Consider the following 12,500-nt stretch of genomic DNA (forward strand, 5'->3'; position numbering starts at 1 on the left):
CCGCGAGGCGGGCCCGGGTGCTGCCTGTCCCTGTCTCGGCATGGACAGACCTCGGGGAGGCCTGCCTGAGAAAACTCGGAGGAAAAGGCCCATCGGCAAGGGGGCTGAGCGGCAGGTGCGTACCCGGGCCCCTGGGGGCCCCGGCGGGCGGGCCCGGGTCCTGCCTTCCCCTGATTCGGAACCGCCGGACCTATCGGAGGTCAGACTGTGGAAAAAAACTCGGAGAAAAAGGACCATCGGGAAAGGGCTGAGAGGCAGGTGCATTCCCGGGCCCCTGGGGGCCCCGGCGGGCGGGCCTGGGTGCTGCCTGGCCCCGTCTCAGCATGGCCAGACCTCGCGGGGACCTGCCTGAGCAAACTCGGAGGAAAAGGCCCATCGGCAAGGGGGCTAAGCAGCAGGTGCGTACCCAGGCCCCTGGGGGCCCCGGCGGGAGGGCCCGGGTCCTGCCTTCCCCTGATTCAGAATCGCCAGACCACACGGAGGTCTGACTGACCCTCTCCCTAGTAATCCGGAGGAAAATTACCCCCCTTTCTTGTAATCCGTGCACTAGAGGTGACAGAGGGGACCCAAGGCGCGAAAGTACCCGACCTCCTGGAGCCCTCGCTGGGATCCGGGAGGCAAATGGCACCTCATCGGGACTTCCAGGGAAGTTCGGCCATCTGGTCGCCCCCATTGGAAAGCATTGCGGGCGACCAGATGGCCGAGGCGATCCGGGAGACCAGATGGCCGAGGGGATCCTGGAGACCAGATGGCCGAGGGGATCCGGGAGACCAGATGGCCGAGGGGATCCGGGCGACCAGATGGCCGGGCACGAAAGGGACGCCATCCGGTCGCCCCGTGCCCCCACGAAGGAGGGAGCGGGCGCCCGGGGCATGGCGGGCCGGAGGCCCGGGGCCCCAGCCGGGCCACAGCCATGGAGGCTGCCAGGGGCCGGCGGGCCCTCCGACCCGGGGCCCGCTTACACCTTGACAAGCAGGGGAGGCCTGCAAGGGACCGACGGACCCCTGTCCTGGGCCCTGGGTGGAGCGGCAGCCCGGGGGACCGGGCCCAGGGCCGGAGCGCCCGACCCGGGGCCCGCCCGGGCCCCTGGACCCAGCCGGGGCTCCCAAGCCCGGAGGCGCATGGGACGCCTCCCCGGTCCCTCCGGACCCCGTCCCGGGCACCCTGCCACGCAGCAGGACCAAGGACAGAGCCCGGGGTGGGGAGGCCGCCCTCCCCGGGCCCTCAGGGGCCCTAGCCACTGCTCCTGAACCCAGCCAAGCAAGGGGAGGCTCCCCGGGCACATCGGAACCCCTTCCCGGGCCCTTGGCCGTGCGGCACGCTGGGAGACAGGGCCCAGGGCCGGAGCACCCGACCCGGGGCCCGGCCGGGCCCCTGGACCCAGCCGGGGCTCCCAAGCCCGGAGGCGCATGGGACGCCTCCCCGGACCCATGGAGCCCGTCCTGGGCATTGAGCCATGCCGTTGGCCTGGAGATGGGTGCCCCGGACGCCCGGGGGAGGTCTGTCTGGGACACATGGAGCCCGTCCTGGGCATTGAACCATGCCGTTGGCCTGGAGAAGGGAGCCCCGGACGCCCGGGGGAGGACTGCCCGCTACCCGTGGAGCCCTTCCCGGGTACTTTGCAACGCCGTTGGCCTCCTGGAGATGGGTGCCCCGAACGCCCGGGGGGGTGGGCTGCCCGGGACCCGTGGAGCCCGTCCTGGGCACTCTGACCTGCTGTTGGCCCGGGGGAGGGACCCCAGACGACCGGGACCCGTGGAGCCCGTCCTTGACACTCTGACAAGCCGTTGGCCCGGGGAAGGGAGCCCCAGACGACCGGGACCTGTGGAGCCCGTCCTGGGCACTCCTGTATGCCGTTGGCCCGGGGAAGGGAGCCCCGGACGTCCGGGACCCGTGGAGCCCGTCCTGGGCACTCCTGTATGCCGTTGGCCCGGGGAAGGGAGCCCCGGACGTCCGGGACCCGTGGAGCCCGTCCTGGGCACTCTGAAATGCTTTGGCCCGGGGAAGGGAGCCCCGGACACCCGGGGGGGAGGACTGCCCGGGGCCCGTGGAGCCCGTCCTGGGCACTCTGACAAGCCGTTGGCCCGGGGAAGGGAGACCTGGACGCCCGGAACCCGTGGAGCCCGTCCTGGGCACTCTGAAATGCTTTGGCCCGGGGAAGGGAGCCCCGGACGCCCGGGGGGGAGGACTGCCCGGGACCCGTGGAACTGGTCCTGGGCACTCTGACATGCCGCTGGCCCGGGGAAGGGTGCCCCGGATGACCGGGGCCCGTGGAGCCCGTCCTGGGCACTCTGACATGCCGCTGGCCCGGGGAAGGGAGCCCCGGACGCCCGGGGCCCGTGGAGCCCGTCCCGGGCACTCTGCCATGCCGTCAGCCTGGATGGAGCCCCGGACGCCCGGGGGGGCGAAGGCCCGGGACGCATGGAGCCTGTCCCGGGCACTCTGCCATGCCGTCGGCCTGGATGGAGCACCGGACGCCCGGGGGACGACTGCCCAAGAGCCATGGAGCCCGTCCTGGGCAATTTGACATGCAGTTGGCCTGGAGGAAGGAAGCTCCGGGTGGCCTAGGGAGGTGTTGCCCAGGCATATCCCATCTGGTCCCCATGGCAGAGAACCACCAACCCTGGAGGGGTGTCCGGGCATACCCTGCCCCATAGTAATCCGGAGGCAAATTACCCCCCTTTCTTGCAATCTGTGCACGCGAGGTGACAGAGGGGACCCAAGGCGTGAAAGAACCCGACCTCATGGAGCCCTCGCTGGGATCCGGGAGGCGAATGGCACCTCATTAAGACTTCCAGGGAAGTTCGGCCATCTGGTCCCCCCCATAGGAAAGCGTTGCAGGCGACCAGATGCCCGAGGGGATCCGGGCGACCAGATGGCCGAGGGAATCCGGGCGACCAGATGGCTGGGCATGGAGGTGAAGCCGCCTGGACTCTTCCCCACCCCGTCCCCGTCCCGGGACGAATGCCCGGGACGCATGGAGCCCGTCCTGGCCACTTGACGTCCCGTCCTGGGCATTGAACCATGCCGTCGGCCTGGAGAAGGGAGCCCCCGGACGCCCGGGGGAGGACTGCCCGGTACCCGTGGAGCCCTTCCCGGGTACTTTGCAACGCCGTTGGCCTCCTGGAGATGGGTGCCCCAGATGCCCGGGGGTGGGCTGCCCGGGACCCATGGAGCCCGTCCTGGGCACTTTTACATGCCGTCGGCCTGGAGGTGGGTGCCCTGGACGCCCGGGGGAGGCCTGCCCGGGACCCGTGGAGCCCCTCCCGGGTACTTTGCCAATGCCGTTGGCCTCATGGAGATGGGTGCCCCGGACGCCCGGGGGAGGACTGCCCGGTACCCGTGGAGTCCTTTCCGGGTACTTTGCAACGCCGTTGGCCTCCTGGAGATATGTGCCCCGAACGCCCGGGGGGAGGGCTGTCCGGGGCCCATGGAGCCCGTCCTGGGCACTGTGACATGCCGTCGGCCTGGAGGTGGGAGCCCCGGACGCCCGGGGGAAGGCTGCCCGGGACCCGTGGAGCCCTTCCCGGGTACTTTGCCATCCCGTTGGCCTCCTGGAGATGGGTGCCCCGGACGCCCGGGGGAGGTCTGTCCGGGGCCCATGGAGCCCGTCCTGGGCAGTGTGACATGCCGTCGGCCTAAAGGTGGGAGCCCCGGACGCCCGGGGGAAGGCTGCCCGGGACCCGTGGAGCCCTTCCCGGGTACTTTGCCATCCCGTTGGCCTCATGGAGATGGGTGCCCCGGACGCCCAGGGGTGGGGTGTCCGGGACACGTGGAGCCCGTCCTGGGCATTGAGCCATGCCGTTGGCCCGGAGAATGGAGCCCCCAGATGCCCGGGGGAGGTGTTGCCCAGGCATATCTCATCTGGTCCCCCGGGCAGAGAACCACCAGCCCTGGAGAGGTGTCCGGGCGTACCCTGCCCCTAGTAATCCGGAGGGAAATTACCCCCCTTTCTTGCAATCCATGCACGCGAGGTGACAGAGGGGACCCAAGGCGTAAAAGAACCCGACCTCATGGAGCCCTAGCTGGGATCCAGGAGCCGAATGGCACCTCATCGGGACTTCCAGGGAAGCCCGGCCATCTGGTCGCCCCATTGGAAAGCATCGCGGGCGACCAGAGGGCCGGGATCGAAAGGACTCCCAGCTCCCCATCCATCCCAAGCCTTCGCGGTAGGGTTCCTGACTGCCTGCCCACGCAAGGCAGGGCTCTTGGACCCCGGCTGGGCCTCAGGCGCAGGTTGGACCACCGGAGCTCTAGGGCCCGGACGACCTGGGAGAGGAATGCCCGGGACCCGTGGAGCCCGTCCTGGGTACTTTGACATGCCGTCGGCCTGGAGGTGGGTGCCCCGGACGCCCCGGGGGAAGCTGCCCGGGACCCATGGAGCCCGTCCTGGGTACTTTGACATTCCGTCGGCCTGGAGGTGGGAGCCCCGGACGCCCGGGGGGAGGTCTGCCCGGGACCCATGGAGCCCGTCCTGGGTACTTTGCCAATGCCGTTGGCCTCATGGAGATGGGTGCCCCGGACGCCCGGGGGACGAATGCCCGGGACGCATGGAGCCCGTCCTGGGCACTTTTCCATGCCTTCGGCCTGGAGCCCCCAGACACCCAGGGGAGGACCACCGTGAAAACCATGGAGCCCGACCCGGGCACTCTGCCATACCGTCAGCCTAGATGGAGCCCCGGACGCCCAGGGGACGAATGCCCGGGACGCATGGAGCCCGTCCTGGGCACTTTTCAATGCCGTCAGCCTGGATGGAGCCCCGGACGCCCGGGGGACGACTGCCCAGGAGCCATGGAGCCCGTCCTGGGCAATTTGACATGCAGTTGGCCTGGAGGAAGGAAGCCCCGGGTGGCCTAGGGAGGTGTTGCCCAGGCATAGCCCATCTGGTCCCCATGGCAGAGAACCACCAGCCTCGGAGGGGTGTCCGGGCGTACCCTTCTCCCTAGTAATCCGGAGGAAAATTACCCCCTTTTCTTGTAATCTGTGCACGCGAGGTGACAGAGGGGACCCAAGGCGCGAATGTACCCAACCTCCTGGAGCCCTCGCTGGGATCCGGGTGGCGAATGGCACCTCATCGGGACTTCCAGGGAAGTTCGGCCATCTGGTCGCCCCATAAGAAAGCGTTGCGGGCGACCAGATGCCCGAGGGGATCCGGGCGACCAGATGGCCGAGGGAATCCGGGCGACCAGATGGCTGGGCATGGAGGTGAAGCCGCCTGGACTCTTCCCCACCCCGTCCCCGTCCCGGGACGAATGCCCGGGACGCATGGAGCCCGTCCTGGCCACTTGACGTCCCGTCCTGGGCATTGAACCATGCCGTCGGCCTGGAGAAGGGAGCCCCCGGACGCCCGGGGGAGGACTGCCCGGTACCCGTGGAGCCCTTCCCGGGTACTTTGCAACGCCGTTGGCCTCCTGGAGATGGGTGCCCCAGATGCCCGGGGGTGGGCTGCCCGGGACCCATGGAGCCCGTCCTGGGCACTTTTACATGCCGTCGGCCTGGAGGTGGGTGCCCTGGACGCCCGGGGGAGGCCTGCCCGGGACCCGTGGAGCCCCTCCCGGGTACTTTGCCAATGCCGTTGGCCTCATGGAGATGGGTGCCCCGGACGCCCGGGGGAGGACTGCCCGGTACCCGTGGAGTCCTTTCCGGGTACTTTGCAACACCGTTGGCCTCCTGGAGATATGTGCCCCGAACGCCCGGGGGGAGGGCTGTCCGGGGCCCATGGAGCCCGTCCTGGGCACTGTGACATGCCGTCGGCCTGGAGCCCCCAGACACCCAGGGGAGGACCACCGTGAAAACCATGGAGCCCGACCCGGGCACTCTGCCATACCGTCAGCCTAGATGGAGCCCCGGACGCCCAGGGGACGAATGCCCGGGACGCATGGAGCCCGTCCTGGGCACTTTTCAATGCCGTCAGCCTGGATGGAGCCCCGGACGCCCGGGGGACGACTGCCCAGGAGCCATGGAGCCCGTCCTGGGCAATTTGACATGCAGTTGGCCTGGAGGAAGGAAGCCCCGGGTGGCCTAGGGAGGTGTTGCCCAGGCATAGCCCATCTGGTCCCCATGGCAGAGAACCACCAGCCTCGGAGGGGTGTCCGGGCGTACCCTTCTCCCTAGTAATCCGGAGGAAAATTACCCCCTTTTCTTGTAATCTGTGCACGCGAGGTGACAGAGGGGACCCAAGGCGCGAATGTACCCAACCTCCTGGAGCCCTCGCTGGGATCCGGGCGTCGAATGGCACCTCATCTGGACTTCCAGGGAAGTTCGGCCATCTGGTCGCACCATAGGAAAGCGTTGCGGGCGACCAGATGCCCGAGGGGATCCGGGCGACCAGATGGCCGAGGGAATCTGGGCGATCAGATGGCTGGACACGGAAGTGAAGCCGCCTGGACTCTCCCGACCCTGTCCCCGTCCCCGTGCCCGTGCCCGGGACGCATGGAGCCCGTCCTGGGCACTTTTCCATGCCTTCGGCCTGGAGCCCCCAGACACCCAGGGGAGGACCACCGTGAAAGCCATGGAGCCCGACCCGGGCACTCTGCCATGCCGTCGGCCTGGATGGAGCCCCGGACGCCCGGGGGACAAATGCCCGGGACGCATGGAGCCCGTCCTGGGCACTTTTCCATGCCTTCGGCCTGGAGCGCCCCGACACCCTGGGGAGGACCACCCTGGAAACCATGGAGCCCGACCCGGGCACTCTGCCATGCCGTCGGCCTGGATGGAGCCCCGGACGCCCGGGGGACAAATGCCCGGGACGCATGGAGCCCGTCCTGGGTACTTTTCCATGCCGTCGGCCAGGAGCCCCCTGACACCCAGGGGAGGACCACCGTGAAAACCATGGAGCCCGACCCGGGCACTCTGCCATACCGTCAGCCTGGATGTAGCCCCGGACGCCCGGGGGACGAATGCCCGGGACGCATGGAGCCCGTCCCGGGCACTCTGCCATGCCGTCCCGACAAATTCGTACGGACTCCTAACCTTACGACACGGATCGGAATCGAGCCCTCTCTGACCCAGCAGTTTCAGGCGCCCGGGGGACGAATGCCCGGGACGCATGGAGCCCGACCCGGGCACACTGCCTTGCCGCCGGCCTGGATGGAGCCCCGGACGCCCGGGGGACGAATGCCCGGGACGCATGGAGCCCGTCCCGGGCACTCTGCCATGCCGTCGGCCTGGATGGAGCCCCGGACGCCCGGGGGACGACTGCCCAAGAGCCATGGAGCCCATCCCGGGCACTCTGCCATGCCGTCCCGACAAATTCGTACGGACTCCTAACCTTCCGACACGGATCGGAATCGAGCCCTTTCTGACCCAGCAGATTTCAGGTTGATTTGCTATATACTTTACGTACGATTTTATGGGGGCCGATTCCGATCCGGTACGTAAAAGCAAATACGACCGACATGTCGGACAACCACGTACACCCAGGGGATAGGACTGCCCGGGTCACATGGACCCCGTCCTGGGCACTCTGATCTGCCGCCGGCGCCGGGGATCGAACCGTGATCACCAGATGGGGATATCCCAAAAATCTGGCATGGATACGGCCCGCCAGGACAGGTTTGGGCACCCCTGTTGTACGGACTCCCAAGCCCTACGGTCCTTCTGACACGGATCAGAATCGAACCCAGCAGATTTCGCGTTGACTGCCTCTATATCAGGGGTGCCCAAACCAGTCCTGGCGGGCCGTATCCATGCCAGATTTTTGGGATATCCCCATCTGGGGATCACGGTTCGATCCCCGGCACCGGCGGCAGATTAGCCCAGCACCAGGTGACTCTGGGAAATAGCTGGCGCCGCGGCTAGGGCGGCTGACTCCGGAATCTGGAGATTTTTTTATTTAAGGTTTTTGTAGAGCGCGTAGTAACCCTCGAGCATCCCAGAGATCAGGGTTCGATCCCCGGCACCGGCCGCAGATTAGCCCAGCACCACGTGACTCTGGGAAATAGCTGGCGCCGCGGCTAGGGAGGCTGACTCCGGAATCTGGAGATCACGGTTCGATCCCCGGCACCGGCGGCAGATTAGCCCAGCACCAGGTGACTCTGGGAAATAGCTGGCGCCGCGGCTAGGGCGGCTGACTCCGGAATCTGGAGATTTTTTTATTTGAGGTTTTTGTAGAGCGCGTAGTAACCCTCGAGCATCCCAGAGATCAGGGTTCGATCCCCGGCACCGGCCGCAGATTAGCCCAGCACCACGTGACTCTGGGAAATAGCTGGCGCCGCGGCTAGGGCGGCTGACTCCGGAATCTGGGGATCACGGTTCGATCCCCGGCACCGGCGGCAGATTAGCCCAGCACCATGTGACTCTGGGCAATAGCTTGCTTAATCTTCCCAACGGCCCCTAGCGCCTAGAGACCCTTACGGGTGATTGTGCGCCTTACAAATGTGGATTATTATTATTATTATTATTTGGGCCGATTCCGATCCGGTTCGTAAAAGCACATCTGCCCGAATCTGTCGGACAACCACGTACGCCCGGGAGAGGACTGCCCTGGACCCGTGGAGCCCGTCCTGGTCACTCTGACCTGCCGTCTGCCCGGGGAAGGGAGCCCCGGACGCCCGGGGGGAGGACTGCCCGGGACCCATGGAGCCCGTCCTGGGCACTCTGACCTGCCGTCTGCCCGGGGAAGGGAGCCCCGGACGCCCGGGGGGAGGACTGCCCGGGACCCATGGAGCCCGTCCTGGGCACTCTGACCTGCCGACGGCCCGGGGAAGGGAGCCCAGGACGCCCGGGGGAGGACTGCCCGGGACCCGTGGAACTCGTCCTGGGCACTCTGACATGCCGCTGACCCGGGGAAGGGAACCCCGGACGCCCGGGAGCCGTGGAGCCCGTCCTGGGCACTCTGACAAGCCGTCGGACCGGGGAAGGGAGCCCCGGACGCCCGGGACCCGTGGAGCCTGTCCTGGGAACTCCGGCATGCCGTTGGCCCAGGGAAGGGAGTCCCAGATACCCGGGACCCGTGGAGCCCGTCATGGGCACTCTGACAAGCCGTTGTCCCGGGGAAGGGAGCCCCGGACGCCGGGGACTCGTGGAGCCCGTCTTGGGCACTCTGGCATGCCGTTGGCCCGGGGAAGGGAGCCCAAGATGCCCGGGACCCGTGGAGCCCGTCCTGGGCACTCTGACAAGCCGTTGTCCCAGGGAAGGGAGCCCCGGACGCCCGGGACTCGTGGAGCCCGTCCTGGGCATTCTGGCATGCCGTTGGCCCGGGGAAGGGAGCCCCGGACGTCCGGGGCCCGTGGAGCCCATCCTGGGCACTCTGACAAGCCGTTGGCCCGGGGAAGGGAGAGCCGGACACCCAGCGGAGGAATGCCCGGGACCCATGGAGCCCGTCCTGGGCAATCTGACCTGCCGTCGGCCCAGAGAAGGGAGCGACGGACGCCCGGGGGGAGGAATGCCCGGGACGCATGGAGCCCATCCTGGGCACTTTGACATGCCATCGGCCTTGAGACCCGGGGGACGACTGCCCGGGAAGCATGGAGCCCGACCTGGGCACTCGCTCATGCCGTTGGCCTGGAGACCCGGGGGACGACTGCCCGGGGCGCATGGAGCCCGACCTGGGCACTCGCTCATGCCGTTGGCCTGGAGACCCGGGGGACGACTGCCCGGGACGCATGGAGCCCGTCCTGGGCACTTTGACATGCCGTTGGCCTGGAGGAGGGAAGCCCCGGGTGTTGTTACCCAGGCATAGCCCATCTGGTCCCCCTGGCAGAGAACCACCAGCCTTGCAGGGGTGTCCGGGCATACCCTTACCCCTAGTAATCCGGAGGAAAATTACCCCCCTTTCTTGTAATCTGTGCACACGAGTTGACAGAGGGGACCCAAGGCGTAAAAGTACCCGACCTCCTGGAGCCCTCGCTGGGATCGGGGAGGCAAATGGCACCTCATAGGGACTTCCAGGGAGGTTTGGCCATCTGGTCGCCCTTTTGGATAGCATTGCGTGCGACCAGATGGCCGAGGGGAAAGGTGCAACCAGGTGGCCGGGAACGAAAGGACTCCCTGCTTCCCACCCCGAGCCTTCGTGGTAGGGCTGCTGCCTGCCCACGCCGGGCAGGGCTCGGGGACCCCGGCTGGGCCTCAGGCACGGTGAGGACCACCGGAGCTCCCAGGCCCGGACGCCCGGGACGACGACTGCCCGGGACGCATGGAGCCCGTCCTGGGCACTTTGACATGCCGTCGGCCTGGAGACCCGGGGGACGACTGCCTGGGACGCATGGAGCCCGTCCTGGACATTTTGACATGCCGTCGGCCTGGAGACCCGGGGGACGACTGCCCGGGACGCATGGAGCCCGTCCTGGGCACTTTGACATGCCGTCGGCCTGGAGACCCGGGGGACGACTGCCTGGGACGCATGGAGCCCGTCCTGGACATTTTGACATGCCGTCGGCCTGGAGACCCGGGGGACGACTGCCCGGGACGCATGGAGCCCGTCCTGGGCACTTTGACATGCCGTCGGCCTGGAGACCCGGGGGACGACTGCCCGGGACGCATGGAGCCCGTCCTGGGCACTTTGACATGCCGTCGGCCCGGAGAAGGGAGCGCCGGACACCCAGGGAAGGACTGCCCGGGACCCATGGAGCCCGTCCTGGGCAATCTGACCTGCCGTCGGCCCAGGGAAGGGAGCGGCGGATGCCCAGGGGGAGGAATGCCCGGGACGCATGGAGCCCGTCCTGGGCACTTTGACATGCCGTCGGCCCGGAGACCCGTGGGACGACTGCCCGGGACGCATGGAGCCCAACCTGGGCACTTTGACATGCCGTCGGCCTGGAGACCCGGGGGACGACTGCCCGGGACGCATGGAGCCCGTCCTGGACATTTTGACATGCCGTCGGCCTGGAGACCCGGGGGACGACTGCCCGGGACGCATGGAGCCCGTCCTGGGCACTTTGACATGCCGTCGGCCCGGAGAAGGGAGCGCCGGACACCCAGGGGAGGACTGCCCGGGACCCATGGAGCCCGTCCTGGGCAATCTGACCTGCCGTCGGCCCGGAGAAGGGAGCGGCGGATGCCCGGGGGGACGACTGCCCGGGACGCATGGAGCCCGTCCTGGGCACTTTGACATGCCATCGGCCTGGAGACCCGGGGGACAACTGCCCGGGACGCATGGAGCCCAACCTGGGCACTTTGACATGCCGTCGGCCTGGAGACCCGGGGGACGACTGCCCGGGACGCATGGAGCCCGTCCTGGACATTTTGACATGCCGTCGGCCTGGAGACCCGGGGGACGACTGCCCGGGACGCATGGAGCCCGTCCTGGGCACTTTGACATGCCGTCGGCCTGGCGACCCGGGGGACGACTGCCCGGGACGCATGGAGCCCGTCCTGGGCACTTTGACATGCCGTCGGCCTGGAGATCCGGGGGACGACTGCCCGGGACGCATGGAGCCCGTCCTGGGCACTTTGACATGCCGTCGGCCTGGAGACCCGGGGGACGACTGCCCGGGACGCATGGAGCCCGTCCTGGGCACTTTGACATGCCGTCGGCCTGGAGATCCGGGGGACGACTGCCCGGGACGCATGGAGCCCGTCCTGGGCACTTTGACATGCCATCGGCCTGGAGACCCGGGGGACGACTGCCCAAGAGCCATGGAGCCCGTCCTGGGCAATTTGACAAGCCGTTGGCCTGGAGGAAGGAAGCCCCGGGTGGCCTAGGGAGGTGTTACCCAGGCATAGCCCATCTGGTCCCCCTAGCAGAGAACCACCAGCCTTGGAGGGGTGTCCGGGCATACCCTGCCCCCTAGTAATCCGGAGGGAAATTACCTGACTTTCTTGCAATCTGTGCACACAAGGTGACAGAGGGGACCCAAGGCGCGAAAGTACCCGACCTCCTGGAGCCCTCGCTGGGATCGGGGAGGCGAATGGCACCTCATCATGACTTCCAGGGCGACCAGATGGCCGAGGCGAGAGGGGCGACCAGATGGCCGGGACCAAAAGGACGCCAATCTGCCTGCCCCGGAGCTGCAGGGCTCTGGGGCTGCAGGGTTCCGGGGGCTGCAGAGCTGCAGGTCTCTGGGGCTGCAGGGCTCCGGGGCTTCAGGCCTCTCCGGGCCCTGATGGACCCTCCGTCCCGGGTACCTCCGACCCCCGGCCGGCTTGCAGGACGGAGGGGGGATTCCCGCACCACTGGGCCCTGCCGGACGGGGCTCAAGCCCCGGGCCCGGTCCCCGGCCCCAGTCCCGGCTTTCCAAACCCTATGCCGGGCCGGGGAGAGCCTCCCCTGGGCCCCCGGTGGACCCTCCGTCCCGGGCGCCCCGGACCCCCGGCCGGATTGCTGGACGGAGGGGTACCAGCACCCTCGGGGCCTGGCCAGATGGAGTTCAAGCCCCGGGTCCGGTCCCACCTTCCGAACCCTAGCCAGGCTGGGGAGAGCCTCCCCGGGAACCGGTGGAGCCCCGTCCCCAGCGCACGGACCCACTGGTGGCCTGCGGGACAGGGGGCTCCAGCACCCTCGGGGCCTGGCCAGATGGAATTCAAGCCCCGGGTCCGGTCCCACCTTCCGAACCCTAGCC

This window comes from Lissotriton helveticus, chromosome 1_1 (assembly GCF_964261635.1).
Source record: "Lissotriton helveticus chromosome 1_1, aLisHel1.1, whole genome shotgun sequence".
In the NCBI taxonomy this organism is placed as follows: Eukaryota; Metazoa; Chordata; class Amphibia; order Caudata; family Salamandridae; genus Lissotriton; species Lissotriton helveticus.